Source organism: Pan troglodytes, chromosome 22 (genome assembly GCF_028858775.2).
Source record: "Pan troglodytes isolate AG18354 chromosome 22, NHGRI_mPanTro3-v2.0_pri, whole genome shotgun sequence".
In the NCBI taxonomy this organism is placed as follows: domain Eukaryota; kingdom Metazoa; phylum Chordata; class Mammalia; order Primates; family Hominidae; genus Pan; species Pan troglodytes.
In genome coordinates, this window is record NC_072420.2 from 18,044,995 (window position 1) to 18,063,919 (window position 18,925).

Genomic DNA, 18,925 nt, shown 5'->3' on the forward strand with positions numbered 1-18,925 from the left:
CTCAGATCAGATATAATCTAAACTTTTTCTCCTTAAAATTGAACTTTACCAACTCTTGAACTCCCATTCTCTAAAATTCAGGATATACTCAGTCTCATTTCATATACTTATCCTACCTAGGGATAATCTAAATTCCAGGCAGCTTACTTATCCCTCTAAAATTGAGGAGAAGGCCAGCCTGGTCTACAGCAATCCTCCATCATCTACTGACCTCTATCAAGATGCACATTCCTCACCAACCTTTGATGGCTGGCACTGACCTCTGGTGTATTGTCTACCCTTTGATCACCAGGTTGATGCCAGTCATACACTGTCTTCATCACACCAATTATGCCAGGTGAAGTCTTCCAGCTTACTCACCATTCCTTTTTCACCTCTCTCACTTAGACTCTAGGCAACTTTGCTGTGCTTTTTCATGTACCATACTGGATGGGCAGAAATCTGTGAGAGCTTACCCCTCTACTGACATCCTTCTATTCAACAAGCTTCTCTGGGGGCGTGGGTTCACACCAGGCCACCCCAAGAAAGCAAAGCACAAGTGTTGTTCAGCCCAAACTTATCAGAAACAGAGAGAAAGTGGGTCTATGATTTTTGAACTTGCTTAGAGACATTCTCCAAGGTCTGACTCTTCATTTTCTCTCACAGTTCTGAAGCCTTTCCCAATTTTAACAATTCTTTCAATGGAAGAAAAACTAATTCTTACAACATTTTATTTTTTAATTATCTTTAATATAGCAGAGAAAGTAATGAGTGAGGTGATATCATGGCATATTTCATATGTATTAAAAATTAATAAGGGAATTTTATTAAAAACTTAATGCCCATAAATTTTACAACTTAGATAAAATAGACAATTTCCTTAAAAGGCATAAATTACCAAACTCAATAAAGAGAAAATAGATAACTCAGACAGCTGTATGTATTATATAAATTGAAATTGTATTTAACAGTCTTTCCCAAAAGAAAACTAGAGATCCAAATATTTTCACTGGTGAATTCTACCTAACGTTTATGAAGAAAATAATGCCAAGTCCACATTAACTCTTCCAAAAAATTAAAGAGGATGAAATACTCATTGTATGAAGCAAGGATTACTCTGATACCAAAACAAAATATATTACAAGAAAAGAAAACAAGAAAAAGAAAACAACAGACCATATCCCTCACAAAAATAGCTACAAATATTCTAAACAAAATTTTAGCAAATCAAATTTTACAATACATTGAGATGATAATACATCATGACTAAGTTGAGTTTTTCTCATAAATGCAAGTTTGGCTTTATATCTTCAAAAAAAATCAATGTATTAAAAGACTTAAAAAATGAAAGCCATGTGACCATCTCAATAAATGCAAAAAAAAGCCTTTGACAAATTCTAACACCCATTTCTGACAAAAATAAATAAAACTCTCCATATCAGGAATGAAAGTGAACTTTCTCAAACCGATAAAAAGCATCTACAAAAAAAGTGGAGCTAACATCATATTTAATTGTATAAGTTAAAGTAAGAGCAGAATGTGAATTGTGTTGATGTCAGGTTAAAAGCCAATACTTTGTCCTACAGGCCAGAGATGGCCTATTGGTTTTATTTCAAATGCCAAATCTAGTAAACTACATTGACAAGAATTCTGAGACCACATTCAATCTTTGCAAGAAATAGAGTTTTAAGATAAGGGCAATATGAAGTGGTATGTGCCTGTTATCATTGCTACAAACAATAGGAAATTACTTACAATATAGGAACCACATCAATAGAGAACACAATAGAATCTCAAACTTGAAGGGACATAAACATTTAAACTTGTTTTCTATTTTTATTTTTTATTTTACTTTAAGTTCTGGGACACATGTGCAGAACCCGCAGGTTTGTTACATAGGTATACATGTGCCATGGTGGTTTGCTGTACCTATCAACCTGTCATCTAGGTTTTAAACCCCATATGCATTAGGTATTTCTCCTAATGCTCTCCCTCCCCTTGTCGCCCACCCCCTAACAGGCCCCAGTGTGTGATGTTCCTCTCCCAGTGTCCATGTGTTCTCATTGTTCAACTCCCACTTATGAGTGAGAACATATGGTGTCAAACTTGCATTTTAAAAAGAACATACTGATGAGGGGGTGCAGAATAACTCATATAAGAGATTAAATATGAAGCTAGTATTATACTCGCAGTAATGAGGTGCCTTTCCAAGATTTAATAAAAAGATAGACTACTTATGCCTACAAAGATAAGAGCAAAGACATTATGAACCATATTAAAGAGGCCAAATAATTCTTAGACTAAAACTCTAAAAGAACTCAGTGAGAGCTTGGTCATAGATCAAGAAATAATTTATTAATCAAAAGGAGGATGACAATTGTTATGATTATTGAAAGTGAATCATCAATAAAGAAATATCAGTTGATCTATAGCACTTTTCAATGGAAAGGATGTGCTGAACTATAAAAGGAATTGTCTAGTACTCACGGCCACTATGACTCTAAGGTGATATGAGTTCATTAGACTTCCATAGCTCCAAAAGACTAGTCATTAAAATCATCTGATCAACACCTCTTACTCTGATTCTATTCCTACCATCAACTTTCTGGTTATCTTTTGGTTTGCATGTGATTTACCTTTAAAGAAAGTATCCTGATTACTGAACTCTGCTCTCTGGTTCAATTTTTTTTGTATTATTAATTTCAAAATTAGTATTATATTTTATATATGCATTTATTATGACCTAGGTAGTTAAGTTTCAGCACCCTCTAAACTCTATATATATTAACTCCCATGTTTCTAAGACCCCTCTAATCCTGAATTGTAATGACTAAACAAAGTTACCACTACTATGGAAATATATAGCTCTGTCTCACTGCTTACCTCCAAATTGTAACAAACAGCACAATACATATTTGTTTTGTTGTAGTATAAAGAAGGGTGGAATATATATATAAGTATAATAGAGATCTTAACACTAATTCCCTTGCTATGCACTGCAAACCCAGGTAAAAGTATGTTGTGGAACACTGTAAGAATAATGCAATTATTGTGTTAAAAACAAAAAAAACTATCACTTGTGTTAAAAACAAAAAAAACTATCACATACTTTTGAATTTTAGAACTAAATTGACCATTACAAAAGATAAGAAGACATTGCCTAGAAATCTGATAATCTAATGTGATATATTTCGCTCTTCTCCCTTCTGGTATTGAACAATGAAAAAACAAACTGTTACCAAAAATAGCTACCTTACTCGAATATAATTGTCCATGCTGCATTAATTTTTAATTAATCTTGGATAGGCAAGCATTGCAGTATCCCTCTAAAAAAATATTAAACATTTAAATTATATTCTCCCTTAATCAACTTATTATATTAAGAAAAGAAAACAACTATTTTGGCAACTTCAGCCTTCATTGGCTTTCTTTTTTCTTGATTTCCATGAAGACTTTAAGGGCATGTTCTCATTAGGTCTTCCACATATTTGCCCATTTTTCATTTTTTGAAATTAAAAAATATATATATATGAATGATATCAGGCATACTTTTGGCACTTCTCCATTTTAAAGCTGACAAATGGAGTTCAAGATAACAAACTGCCAAAGACTGTGGGGAAAACAGAGAGCAAACATTGAGTGTGCCAAGCAAGTTGTTTGCCATCAGTCATATTGACATAATGTGCCTACACTGAGAGAGACATAACAGCATCCTGCTAGATAATTCTAGGGAAAGGGGGTGAAAGCTTAATAGAACAATCAGTGGGTTATTTTTTTACCTATTTAAAGAATGATTACAAAATGACTTCTTAGATTGGATTGCTGATTGACATGAACTCATTTACAGTCAAGAGTTTTTAGCACAACACCTGGAGAAAGAGATATGGACGTAACCACACCAGGATTGTGTTTTTATGTGACCCAGGAGATAACCTTGAAACAATAGAAAGATAACAAATTGAAAACTGGCATATTTTTATATAAAAAATACAATTTTTACCATCAAGAAATTTACAATAAGATAAAAAAATTTGAAAATTTTAATTTAAGGAAATCTTTGCACATTCTTTTTCTCTTATTTGTCAATAAATTTACAAATATTAGCTAACTTAAAAGAGTTCTGAGAAATAAGCAAAAGATGAAAACTATACAAAGAACAACAAAACTTTCTTATTTCCTATTTTGAGGAAAAAAGTATTCATCTTAAAGGCTTAGTTTGGTAGTGGTAGACAGTCCCGATATTATTTTAGAACTTGCCTGATAGGCTGGAGATATTACATAAGGGTATCTACATCATAGGATCAGGAAAACTCACATTCTTTGATTCATTCAGCTAGTTAGCCCCTCTAGTGTGGAGTACAAGTTTAGGGTGAACAAAAGTACACACACAGAAATTATGTCATAACATGATAAAATAAAATGTAATAAAAATAATGAATGTTATATGGCTGAAATGCCCTTCATTTAATTCCGACTGATTATTAAGATATTCAACGGACCAGTTTAAAGCCAGACAGCTAAAACTTCTACCTAGATGTGTGGTGCACTGCAAACCCATCATGCTGAAAATTTGATTCACTATATATTCATCTACAAATTATTTTTAGAACATACAATGTTCAAGGCAATGTGACTTTTCCTTCTCCTTATTTCTACTCTCATGTTCAGAAAACATAACATATGAAAGTAGACCAAAGACTAAATATTACTTGCTACTATATACACCAAGATCAGTTTTTATCAAGTATTTGTACTTCTTCATATGTATGGACATTATTCAGCAAATACTTGCACGAAATAACCTATTAGCTTGGCCGGTTGCCTTTGGTTCCCTCTATACCTTCTTGTTTCAGAAACTTCCCATCTCAGTATGGTACAATATCCACAGGTCCCTGTTTGTGGAATCTCTACAGTGGCTCTCCATCAGTTTCAGGGTTTATATTGGCTTTAGTAAAATCAAAGGCATATAACTATCATTCTTGGAAAGTTTAGAATTTTGTTTCTGTCATAAAATGTTTTCATATGATTGATGATATGCCAGAAATATCACTGCTTTACAATACATACCTCTAGAAATAGTGAGGGTATTTCAAAATTTTGGTTTATACCCCAAAAAGACAGTAAGAATAAAAGATGTGTTAACTGATGAATTCAGTGAATAATCTCTAAATGGAATTCTCTCATTCTTTTCTTACTACTATACCCCTTTTATAATTTCCTGTCTCTGAACAAGCATGTGCATGTGTATTCACATGTGCACACACAGAGAAAGTTACATGAATCACTTTTTTTCTTACTAGAACCTGAAATGGTTTCCTCTACTTAAGGTCTATGATACTTGACACTATTAAACGATGGGCTCTTTTTCTATTTTAGTTTTCTTTTACTTTACTTGCTATGTAACAATAAATATTTGCACCCTACTGACCAAGATTTTAAAAAAAAGAGGGAAAGGAAAATAAAATGTTAGCTCTGTTTGTGGTATTCACTTAATCTTTTTCAAAATGAATTCCATAGTATTGAAAGATAAGAAAAAATTATCTTACTTGGCAAGGCCAAATTTATTATAAAGTATATTTGTTCATTTTGCAAGTCAGTTTTTGCTAAAAGAAGAAATGTATAATCCTCAGAAATCTATGAACACAGATCATAATATTTGCAAAAATAATTTTCTGAAAATATTTGATATGTTTATAACTGATATGCTGTCTTTTGGAAATTACTTAGCATCAGATAACATAAAAATTGTTTTTATCCCTCTCTAATAACAGTATTTCTAACTTGTAACTACTTATATAAGACATGATGGCACTAGTAAAAGAGTAAAGTATCAAATAGGAATATTATATTATTTAGGGTAAGGTAAGGTAAAGTAATAAATAAAATCAAAATTTTAGCAGTTTAATACAATTGAAGTTTATTTCTCAGTCGTAAGTGTGTGCTCCTGGTTGGTGGAGACTCTTCCTCATGCTATAATCTAGGGACCCAAACTTTTTCTAAACTGTGACTCTGCTCTGTCCTAAAGGCTTCAACACTATTACCTGGCTCTAGGTGTATGAGACAGGTACCATTGCTTCTTAAAAGTCATACCTAGAACTTGAAAACATCACTTCCTCTCACGTTCCAGAATTATTTACAAGGTCATACCTAGCTTCAAGGGAAACTAGGAGATAAAATTCCACCGGGAACAGCCATCATGCTAAACCATGAAAACGTGCATAACTTTTGGTAGACAAACCTTTAACCCCATTATGTTCAGATAAGCCCAAAGTATTCAACCAAGAAATACGATTTTTGAATAAATCACAAAAAATTTAGAAGTCATAAAATCTTTTGGAAAACATGTGTTAATACATCTCTGTGGCATACTTGTTTTATTTATTATATTTCTTAAATTGCTTAAAATTACTGTTTTGCTCACCAAGGGCATCAATTTATTCATGTTACTACTGACCAAACAAAAATATTGCATAAATGTATAATAATGCAACAATGTAACCCTGATTCATTTAGTTTCCTAATCATAATTTCAAGAACATATCTACAGACAGCAAATACATACCTACATTTGTTTCCTGGCTCTTTTTAATATGAAATTCCAATAGATGTCTATGCTCCTGACCATGTGAACACTGACATTAAAAACCAAGATGGAATACCCATAAATTTTTCACATTTGTCTACTACTTATAAACAGGCAATTCTGGTTGCCTGTGTTTGTGGGTTATTGCTCAAGAAATGTTTTCCCAGACCAATATCCTGTAGATTTTCCCCGATGTTTTCTTGTGGTAGTTTCATAGTTTGAGGTCTTAGATTTAAGTCTTTAATCTAGTTTGACTTGACTTTTGTGTACGGTGAGAGATAGGGGTCCAGTTTCATTCTTCGGCATATGGATATCCAGTTTTTCCAGCACAATTTATTTAAGAGACTCTCCTTTCCCTAGTGTATGTTCTTGGCACCATGTCAAAAGTGAGTTCACTATAGGTGTGTGGATTTATTTCTGGGTTCTCTGTTCTGTTCCATTGGTCTACGTGTCTGTTTTTATGCCAATACCATGCTGTTTTGTTTACCACAACTCTGTAGCAAGATCTGAAGTCAAGTAATGTGATTGCTCAGTTTTGTTCTTTTTGTTTAAGATAGCTTTGGCTATTCTGAGTCTTTCGTGGTGCTATATAAATTATATGATCTTTTTTCTAATTCTTTGAAGAATAATATTAGTATTTTGGGATAGGGATTGCATTGAATCTGTACATTGCTTTGGGTAGTATAGACACTTTAACAATATTGAGTCTTCCAATAAATGAACATGGAATATTTTTCCATTGCTTTCATTAGTGTTTTATAGTTTTCATTATAGCGATCTTTCCATTCTTTGGGTAATTCTTAGGTATTTATTTTATGCATGGCTATTATAGATGTCATTACTTTTTAATTTCTTTTTCACATTATTCACTGTAGGCATATAGAAATGCTACTGAGTTTTGCGTGTTGATTTTGTATCCTGCAACTTCACTGACTTTGTTTATCAGTTCTAACAGTTTTCTTATAATCTTTAGGTTTTCCTAATTATAAGATCATATCATGAGCAAACAAGGTTAATTTGACTTCTTTCTTTCCAATTTGGATGCCCTTTATATCCTTCTCTTGTCTGATTGCTCTAGCCAGTAATTCCAGTAGTATGTTGAATAACAGTGGTGAAAGTGGACCTCCTTGTCATTTTCCAGATCTCAGAGGAAAAGCTTTCAGTTTTTTTTCCCATTTAGTATGATAATACCTGTGGGTCTGTTGTATGTGGTTCTTAAATGTATTGAGGTATCTTCCTTCTATTCCCAGTTTTTTGAGGGTTATTATCATGAAGGAATGTTGAATTTTATCAAATGCCTTTTCAGAAACAATGGAAACCATCATAAGGTTTTTGGCCTTCATTCTGTTGATATGATGTATCATGTTGATTGATTTGCATATGTTGAAGCATCCTTGCATCCCAGGGATAAATCCTAGTTGGTCAGGATAAATGCCCTTTATAATGTCTTGTGGAATGCAGTTTGCTAGTATTTTGTTGAGGATTCTTGCATCAATATTCATCACAGATACTGGCCTGCGGTTTTCTTTTTTTGATGTGTCTTTGGTTTTGGTATCAGGGTAACACTGGCCTCATAGAATAAGTTTGAAAGTATTCTCTCATCCTCTATTTTTTGGAATAGTTTGAGTAGGATTGGTATTAGTTCTTCTTTAAGTGTTTGGTAGAATTTGACAGTGAGGCCATCAGGTTCTTTACTGGGAGACTTTCTATTACAGCTTCGATCTCATTACTTGTTATCAGTATTTTCATGTTTTGGATTTCTTCCTGGTTCAATCTTGGTAGGGTGTATGTACCCAGAAATTTGTTTATTTCTTTTAGATTTTCCAATCTATTGGCATATAGTTGCGTGTAGTACCCCTTAATGAGCCTTTGAGTTCTGCATTATCAGCTGTCTCCTTCTTCATTTCTGATTTTATTTATGTGGATCTCCTCTTTTTTTTCTTAGTTATTCTGGATAAAAGTTTGTAATTTTGTGTAATGTTTTTTTTAAAAAAAACAACTTTTTGTTTCATTGACCTTTTGTATTTTTTATTTCAATTTCATTTATTTCTGCTCTGATCCTTATTATTTATTTTCTTCTACTAATTTTGGGTTTGGTCTGCTCTTGCTTTTCTATTTCTTTAGGATGCAATGTTAGATTGTTCATTTGAAGTTTTTCTTATAGCTATAAATTTCCCTCAGTACTGATTTTACTGTATCTCATAGGTTTTTGTATGTTGTGTTTACATTATCATTTGTTTCAAGAAATTTTTCAATTTCCTTCTAATTTCTTCATCAACCCACTGGCCACTCAAGAGCCTATTGTTTGATTTCCATGTGTTTCTACAGTTTCCAAAATCCCTCTTTTTATTATTTTCTAATTTTATTTAATTGTGGTTAGAGAAGATGGTTGATATTGTTTCAAATGTTTTAATGTTTTAAGATTTGTTTTGTGACCTAACATATGGTCTATTCTGGAGAATGATTCATGTGCTGAGGAAAAAAGTGTGTACTCTGTAGCTCTTGGATAAAATGTTCTTTAAATATCTATTGGATGCATTTGGTCTACAGTGCAGATTAATGTTTCTTTGTTGATTTTATGTCTAGAAAATCTGTCCAACGCTGGAAGTGAAGTGTTGAAGTCTCCAGCTATTACTTTATTGGGGCCTGCCTATCTCTTTAGCTCTAATAATATTTCCTTTCTATATATTGATGATCTAGCATTGGGTGCATATATATTTAAAATTGTTATATCCTTTTGCTGAATTTGTTTCTTTATTATTATATAGTGACCTTCTTTGACTCTTCTTATAGTTTTTGTCTTGAAGTCTATTTTGTCTGATATAAGTACAGCTACTGCTACTTTTCTCTGGCTTTTGCTGGCATGGAATATCTTTTTTCATCCCTTTATTTTCATTCTATGTGTGTCTTTATAGATGAAGTATGTTTCTTGTAGGCAACAGATTGATTTTTTTCTTCCATGCAGCCAACTTATGTCTTTTGATTGGAGAGTTTAGTACATTTACATTTAAAGTCGTTATTGATAAGTAAGAGCTTACTCCTGCCATTTTGTTATTTATTTTTTCTCTTTTTTAGTTGCCTTCTCTTCCTTCTTTCTTTCCTTCTTGTCTTCCTTTAGTGTAGATGGTTTGATTTAGTTTCTTTCTTTTCATTTTTTGTGTCTCTATTCTATGTTTTTTGGTTTAAGGTTGCCATGAGGTTTACAAATACTGCCTTATGGCCCATTATTTTAACCCAGTAACAACCTAACACTACGCAAACAAACAAACAAAAAAAATTAATAAAAACTCTACATCTTAACTTTGTCCCCCTACTTTTTAACTTTTTGTTATTTCTACTTATATCTTATTATACTGCCTGTGCCTTGAAAAGTTGTTGTAGTAATTATTTTTTATTAGTTCATTGTTTATTCTTTTTACTTAGGATAAGAGTAGCTTACACACCTCAGTTACAGCATTATCGTATTCTGTGTTGTTCTGTGTACTTACTATTACCAATGAGGTTTCCACCTTTAGATCATTTCTTATTGCTCATTAATATTAAACAAGTAATTTCAATATCTCTATTTGATCTGCAATAATTCACCCAAACTCCAGATTAATTTCCAGCTGATTAGTTCAATTTTTAACACAGACACAGTTTACTCAAAATTAACACATCCAAATCAAACTGGATCTTTTCACTCTATACATAAAACCTGATGGCTTCAAATATTTTGAATGATGCACTCATTCATTAATCAAATAAAATTATGCATGGAGCTCATGTGAGAAGTGTCAACTCTTTGTCAATATACTCTAAAAGAGGGTCATTTTGGTAAAACAGACACACACAATGACCAATAAAAAGCAATGCTGCTACCTATCCTAATCAAAATAGCCCTGCATGCATGATTGTTAAACAGTCAAAAAAAGGGACCAAACATTGAAAGAGATTCAACAGGTAGGAACAGATGAAAAATGAATAAATCAAACAGATTTAAAATAAAAATGCAATAATTCAAAAAGAGAAGATCATTTTATTTCAAATCCATGATTATGTCAAGTAAAGAGAATGCTGACTTCATAAAAAGAGACTGCTAGAGACATAAAAGAATAAGAAATCAAAGAGTTCATAGAAACTATTAATAAAAAATTAATTTCCATTAAATCACCAAATGAGTATTTCTGAGTCTAAAGTCCTATCTTAGGAGTTCCAGATATAATACAGGACACCCATCTAGATTGGAACTTCAGATGCCTAATGATTACTTTTTTTAGTCTAAGTATGACCCAAATATTGCATGAAACATGCCTATGTAAAGGTAATTTATTGACAAGGAAGGGGCAAAGTAATCTGTTGCTTCTCTGGAATTCACATTTGACTGGGTGCCCTGTATTTGTATTTGCTAAATATGACAGCCTTAAGTATTATGCAGTTAGTGAGTGGAGATTAGATAATACACAAAGAAGAGCATAAAGAAACTATAAACTAAGTTCGTATTATTTTTCTCTTAAAAAATATAATTTCCAGTTAAAATGAAAATCACTAAATACAAAAATAAATTGTATGACTAAAGACTTAAGTAGGAGTCTAAAAGACAGAGTCTAGAAATTCTCTTATAAATTAGATCAAAAAAGATAAAGAGGAAAAGCATGAGGGAAAATTCATAGGCTATATAAAGATTAGATTCAAAAAGCTAACATCTATCCCTTAAGAGTTCTGGAGGGAAAAACAAGGACAATGGAGAGGAGGAGGGAGTTTTCAGAGTACCATGGTTTAATTTTACGTAATGAAAAGTTAATAGAAATTTTCTAAAATTGGAATTCCTAATAAAAATATTTTAAGGTGAGATAGAAAACCAAAAATGAATTTATAATAACATAATTATCGAGGTGGCAGAGAAAACAGAAGAGAAGAAGAAAAAATATGCTAAAATCATTATTTTCAAATGGAGGAGAATAACATGACTCAAGATAGATGTATTTCTTATTTAGACCTGTAGTGATATATTTAGTCCAGATTTCTCAAAACAAAGCTTCAGGTTAAGGCTTGAATGCAGGTAGTTTATTTGGGAAGTAAATTCACTAATCAGGAATGAAAAAATTAGTGAGTGAGACAGGGAAGGAAGAAAAGCAAATATAAGAACAGGTTGTTGACTTGGCTACCATAACAGGTGACTAAAACTCAATTCTAATATATTTTCTGAGGAGCATTAGGAAAATTATTTTGCATTAATCTCCCAGGAAATGAAAGAGGAAAAACTTAGCTATACATTTTATGCCCCGTTGGTTAAAGCCAATAATGTGTTCTATCTGATGTCAACACAATCAAAACTGTGATCAGAAGCAAAGGACTTAACACAAACCTGAGGCAAGTGAATGTGTATAGTTGTCTTTTCCATGTGAAAGCAAGTTGCATTTAATCATCTGTATTGATTGGCATTAAGAAGATTACATTCACCAAATCAATAGCCATATCTGAAGTGCTTAAAGTTGTGTCTATATTTTCTAGTCTGCCAAGGCTAGACATTCATTATTTCTCAGCTACACTTACAATTAGATGCTGGGCCTCATTTTTATAACAGAAAGTCTGGAAATGTAGCAGATAAGAATCTCCTTAGAAGCTGCCACAGAGCCCCTCTGGTTTTAACAGTATGCCTTAAATTGATCATTAGCTAAAAACAAACTAGTCCTTTTCTTTTTTCAGTGCATCATAACAGTTTACAATAGCTGGACAACTCCACTGTTCCTAAAACTGCTATTTTTTTCCTTCCATTCAAGGGCAACAATTTCTGCATAACCCAACATTTTCTCTTCCCCCATTCCTTCATTCAAATTCATCACAAGTGTCTGATGTTTAATTTTATGTGCCAGCTTGGCTGGGCCAAGATGCCCAGATACATGATCAAACATTATTCTGGATGTTTCCATCAGGGTGTTTTTGGATGAGATTAACATTTAAATCAGTGGACTTTGAGTAAAGTAGGTTGCCTTCTCTGATGGGGGGCTGGGGGCGGGGGGTGGAGTTTCATCCAATCAGTGAACTCCTGTATAGAACAAAAGACTGCCTTTCATTGACAATAAGGAATTCTACCGCTAGAGGCCTTCAAACTTGAACTGCAACATTGACTCTTCCTGGGTTGTCTCTAGTCTACCAGCCCATCCTGTAGATTTTGGACTTCCCAGCTTCTATAATCATATCAGCCAATTCTTATAACTACAATATATAATAAATTGTATAAATCTATATATGTATATATACATATATATAAAAGAAGGACTATGTGTTTGTGTATGTGTGTACATATATACATTTATTATATACATATACATGTATTACATATCTTATATACATCTATATGTACATATCAATATTTTACTCCACTTATTTAATATGCATTTTTTATCAAAGTCTTCTTTGTAATTCCTATTATCTCAGCTTTCAGAATTTCCTTTTCTAGCATTCAGCATGTTGGTAGTAATAGATTAGAACTTTGATCATATTCACATAATCTAAAATTCATTTACTTTAAAATCTTTAGAATCTTATTGTATTTTATAAATATTTTTCAATAGTCAAAAAGCAGCATTGAAATCTCAACAAAGATTCCACTATCCCAGTGGGAATAAATCTCTATTTTACAAGCTATAGCTATCTGAGTCAAAGTAATTTTCTATATTATGTCCCATTATAAGTAATTACATTATTTTTACACTGTTCATCCAATATTAGAGAAAATACTTGAACTCTGCTGCCTGAACATTACTCTAGGCACGATACAAGAGAAAATGTAATCATAATATCGACAGCTCTGTTTAAACTCCCTTCAAAGAAGTTTGGATCAGTCTCACACTGTGTCTGAAAGCAGATATTTATAAATTGCTTTGAATTATATGACACCTTTCTTCTCCCAAGGAGCTTATTCTTATAGTATTTATTCTGTGGCATTTCAAATAATTGATTTGTTTCAGTGTGCATGTCCAGAGGCCCCAAGGACATGGCCATGTTTTTCACAGATCTAATAACTAAAATTAACTTGGGGCAAAAACCAATGAAGGGAAGCTAATGCAATCAAGTGGGAGGCATGAAGACTCCGCGTGTTGTGTGTTGTTCATCTCATGGAATATTTTTTGTGTGTGCTGAAAGATATTGAAGATATATAAGATATTGAATTTTCTGTTTCTATTTCTGACCCTCTGCTGACTCAGTAACTGACTGGTGGACAAGGAGACACTAAATATTTTGCAGCTGCACCACATTTACTTAGTAGAAATTATGTTATTGGTGAGCTGTGTTCTAACAGCATTATCTGCCAGACATTATACTGACTAATGACATCATATTATAAATAAATTAAAATTCCTCAGATGATGAGAACTTGCAAACATAGCTTATATCTTTTTTTACTGAATAAAACAGAACTCCCACTGCAGCTCCACTCAGAGCCCAACCTAGTGTTACTTGACCCATGAAAATTCCTTGAAGTCTCTAATAAACGTTTGCCTCAAGAGAATTTAGCAATATTGCCTGAGTTGCACAGTGATCAAAGATCTTATCTAATATAACAACAGAAATTGAAACAGAAGACGACAAAGATGATGCTAAAAACCCAATATTCAATAGGTGGCATTTTATAAGACATTAACACTGTTCCTTGAACTTACAATATAACTATTTTCTATTATCTGCCCAGAATATAACTATAATGTGTGAAGTTGTATTTAGTTAAATTAGGTTGGTATGAAATGCTGTAATCTAAAAAAAAAGCAAGAATATAAGTCACTGTTGATGTTGTTTCAGTCTGAATCTAGAGTTAATTTCTACTTTCCATAAGGTATTTGTTTTGTCTTGTTTGGTTTGGTTTTAAATAGATGTCAAATGCCTATGAATTTCCTAGGAGTATATTTCTCAACATTATTATATGCTGAAGCTGTCACTATGTCAGACATAGAGAAGAAAGGAGTAAGGAGTATGATACACATCTGTACATTTATTTTGTATAAATTAATGACAATCCCACTTGAAATCCAATTAATATATTAATAATAAATGCAATCTAGATATCTTGGTAAAATCTCAACAAGAATAAAAACAGATTTAAATTTTAAAAAGTTGTTGTTTTTTGTGTGTATGTGTTTTTAACATAGCCCATTTTCCATTTCTTTTTCCATTAGTTAATAGTTCCATGAGACTTTCCCCTGGGCCAATAGCTGGGCTTTGATCTCACATTTCTAACAAATCTCTGCCAGTGGAGGCAATAGTGTTGCCTGCCAGTTCAATTCAGTTCTTACCTCTTTTTCTAATTGTTCAGATGCCCTCAGAATCCCATGTGCCAAAATAAACCCTTGTCTGTCTGTTTCATAGCTCTATGTGCCTGAGCTGGTTTCCACAAACACAGAAACATCTCCTGCACTAATGATCTTCTACACAAGTATAGGTGTGAAAAGAGCTGTATATGGGATTCTCTTCAGAAAAGTATTCTTCTGTTCAGTTATGAAGGTAAAGATTGGGTTCAACTTTTCAAGTTATTCTATGTTATGAAAACTTTTGTTTTCTTTAATAATCTTGATATTAGCCTTTCATCTTAATACATATAGAGTTAATGATTATGGATTTTAAGGAGGAATAGCTGTCTTACTTCTGTATTTTTCTTCAGTGATGTTCAATTGCACAGATGTAGACACTATGCAGATATTTGGATTTAACTTTGGTTATTGTCTCTTCAAACAGGTAACACACAACAAGACTTAAAGGTATCGTATGCATACACAATAGCATTCAAAATAATGAATCTCTTGACACTTTCTAAATGTTTAGCCCACCTAAGGCACATCTCTCAATATGTCTATAGCAAGAATACAATTAAGAAGTAATCTGTTTTTGCTTCTGCCTCCAGCCATGATGGAGTAATAGGGCTAAGATTTACCCTCCCATTTTAAACAACAAACAACTAAAAAATAAAGTAAAATATAATCAATGGTTTTCAGATATTAGACAATGGGTAGTACAGAAGAATAACCTCTGAGAAAAGGGAAAAAAATAAAGTGAGCCCTACAATTGTCCCATCTTGCTAACTACAAATGTTTCCAGGCTAGAGCATAGGAAGAAGAAATGCATAGAGAGCCTATGATATTGCTGAATTGAGAAGACAAGTACAGAGTTCAGAGATGCCAAGGCATCTAGAATTCACAGGCAGCATACTGGAAAGAGGCAACTATCTAAGAAAGAACCTCAGAGGTCTGCAAAGGACTCCCCTTGGGGCTTCGTCATGAGCATGAGCATGATTAGCACATGCAGAGTGAAAAGCTCCCTATTTCATGGGGCATTGAATAGAGTCCTCAGAAGGGCATTGCTTCAAGCACACCTAGAAAGGATTGGCTTCTTTTCAAGCAACTTACTGTTTTACAGAATAAAGTTCAAAACTACTAAAAAGAATGCAAATACTCTAGAATGTCACATATAAAAATTCAATTAAAAAATAGGCATAAGACAAAAACGGGAAAAATCAATCAGTACCAACAGACACAGGAATGACAGACATGACAGAAATAATAGACATGAAAATTAAAGCAGTCATTATAAATAGGCTCATTATGTCCAGGAAAATAAATGAAAACAATCATAATAAGGAGAGACATGGGGGGAAAAAGATCAAAATCAAATTTCCAAATAAGGAAAATAAAACAAAAGACACATTCTTTTAGAATACTCTTCTAACATTCACCAAAACAGAGCATATTATGACTCATGAAGCACATCTCAATAAATGTAAAAGATTTTAAAACATGCAAAATATGTTATCTAGCCAGAATTAAATTAAAAATTAATAACAAAATATATAAATTTCATAAATATATTGAAATGAAACAACCTAACTGTAAATAATTGATGGGTCATAGAAGAAATCACAAAAGAGATTAGAAAATATGTGAAAAAGGAGATTAGAAAATATATGAACTAAACTAAAATGAAAGCATATTATGCCAAAATTTTGGGGATGCAACTAAAGCAGTTCTTAGAGAAATGTTTATAATTTTACAGGTGCATATAAGAAAAGCAGAAGGGTATACAATCTATGTACTAAGCTTCCACAATGAGGAATTAGAAAAAGAAGAACAAATTATATTAAAAATAAGGAGAAGAAAATTACACAAATCGATGAAATAGTAAAGTTATATAAATCTGTATCACTTTGTATACATAAAACTATCTACACACACATGCACACACACACACATATGTATAGAGAGAGAGATAGAGAGAGAGAGAAACAGACATAGAAAATCAACTAAAAGAAAAGTGGCTTATTTGAGATCAATAAAATGGATAAACTTCTAGACAGAATAAAAGGAGAGAAGATGTATATTACCAGTATCAGAAATGAGAGAAGAAAACTCACTACAGAGGCTACAAACATTAAAGGAATATTATAAATAATTGCATGCCAATCGTTTCAGCAACTTAGATGAAATGAACTTTAAAAAATAAACTAACAAAACTCATTCCTGAAAAACTAGATAACATAAATAGCCCTTTATCTCTCTAAAAATTGGATTTGTACCACAACTGTCACAGTAATTAAAATCTAGGGTATATAAGACTTCATTGGTGAATTCTAACAACATTTAAGGAAAAATAGTACAAGCTTTTATTTCAGCTCATTCTGATGAGCTATATACAATGACACTCATGAACACAGATCTAAAATTGTCAGCCTAATTTTAGAAAATGAAATTTGACAATATTAAAAAGACTAATACATCATGACTAAGTGGGATTTATCTCAGAAATAAGTTTTGTTTAGCACTGGAAAATCAAATAGCATAATTCACCATAACACAGACTCAAACTGAAAGAAAAGATATTCTCAATAGAAGTGGAAAAGCATTTTACAAAATTTAATATCAACTCATGACTTTAAAACTCAGTGAATAAAAATTGAAATTGTGGTAGGTTGAATAATTGACTCCTAATCACTGAAAGCTGTGAGTGTTACCTTATATGGCAAGAGGGACTCTGCAGGTATGATTAAATCTTCATATGAGGTAATCATCCTGGATTATCTATGTGGGTCCTAAAACAGCCACAGGCATTCTTATAAAAGGGAGACGGGGGAGATTCTAGTCAGAAGAAAGGGATATGATGACCTCTGCATGAGCGTTTGAGCATGGAAGGACCAATCCAGAGCCAGGGAATACAAGGAATGCAGCTCTAGAAGCTGGAAAAGGCAAGAAAATAGACTCTCTCCCTAGAGCTTCTGGAGGGTACATGACCCTGGTGACACCTTGGTTTTGTCCCAGTATATCTGAGTTCAGATCTCTAGCTTCCAGAAGTGCAAGAAAATAATTTTGAGTTGTGCTAACACACCAACTTTGTGGTAATTTGTTAAAGCTGTTGCAGGAAACTAGTATGGAAGACAACTTTCTCAGCCCAATAAATGGCATCTAAGAACAGTCAATAGCTAACATCATGCTTAATCATAAAAACTGAATGCTTTTTCCTTAAGATTGAAAACCAGAATTGGAAGCAAGTATGTCCACTCTTACTACTATGCAACATTATGCTGTAGATGCTAGTAAATTCAATAAAGAAAAATGTAAATAAAAAGTATAATGATAAAGCAGATTTAGGTAGAAAATTTTTTATTTTTTTAAAAAGCTAGTAAAACTAATGAATGAGTTTAGCAAAATCACTTGACTCAATTTCAATACTACAAAACTAAATATAAAGGCAAAAAAGCCCAGAAAATGAAATAGAAAAAATAACCCAATACCATTTACAAAAACATAAAAATATTAAATATGTAAGACTGAAATTTGACAAAACTTGTGGAAGGTTTATACACTGAAATCTACAAAATATTATCCTCAAAATAAAGGAAGCCTTAAATAAATGGAGAAATGTAGCACAGCCAGTAATCAGAAGATCCAATATTGTTAAAATGTTAAATTCTTTCCAGGTTGACCAAGGTCAAAGGTTGGCAAACTTTTTCTGTGAGGAACCAGATAGTAAATATTTTAGGCTTTGCAAGCTATGTATCGTCTCTATTATACATTCTTTGTTTTTTGCTTAGGTTTGTTTTTTGCAACCACTTAAAACTGTAATTATAGCTACTTTTAGCTTGAAAGCACTACAAGAACAGACTCTGGGGTGAATTTGACACATGGACTGTACATTACTGACTCCTGCTATAGATTCAATGAATCCCAGTGAAAATCCCAACAGGCCTTTATTATGAAATTATATGGAAATACGAAAGTGCTAAAATAGCTAAACATTGAAAATCAAAAACAAAGTTGAACGACTTATACTTTCTGACTTGAAGACTTATTTTTCAACCCCCAATTAATCAAGTTAGTGTTAGATTCATATCAAGTTATA

The 18,925-nt window shown here is 32.5% G+C and overlaps 1 long non-coding RNA gene across 2 annotated transcripts in view; it reads right to left on the reverse strand.

Moving 5' to 3' along the window:
• The window catches only part of LOC129138306 (uncharacterized), a 110,566-nt gene that overhangs the window by 64,309 nt on the left and 27,332 nt on the right, over positions 1 to 18,925 (reverse strand). The window lies entirely within an intron of this gene.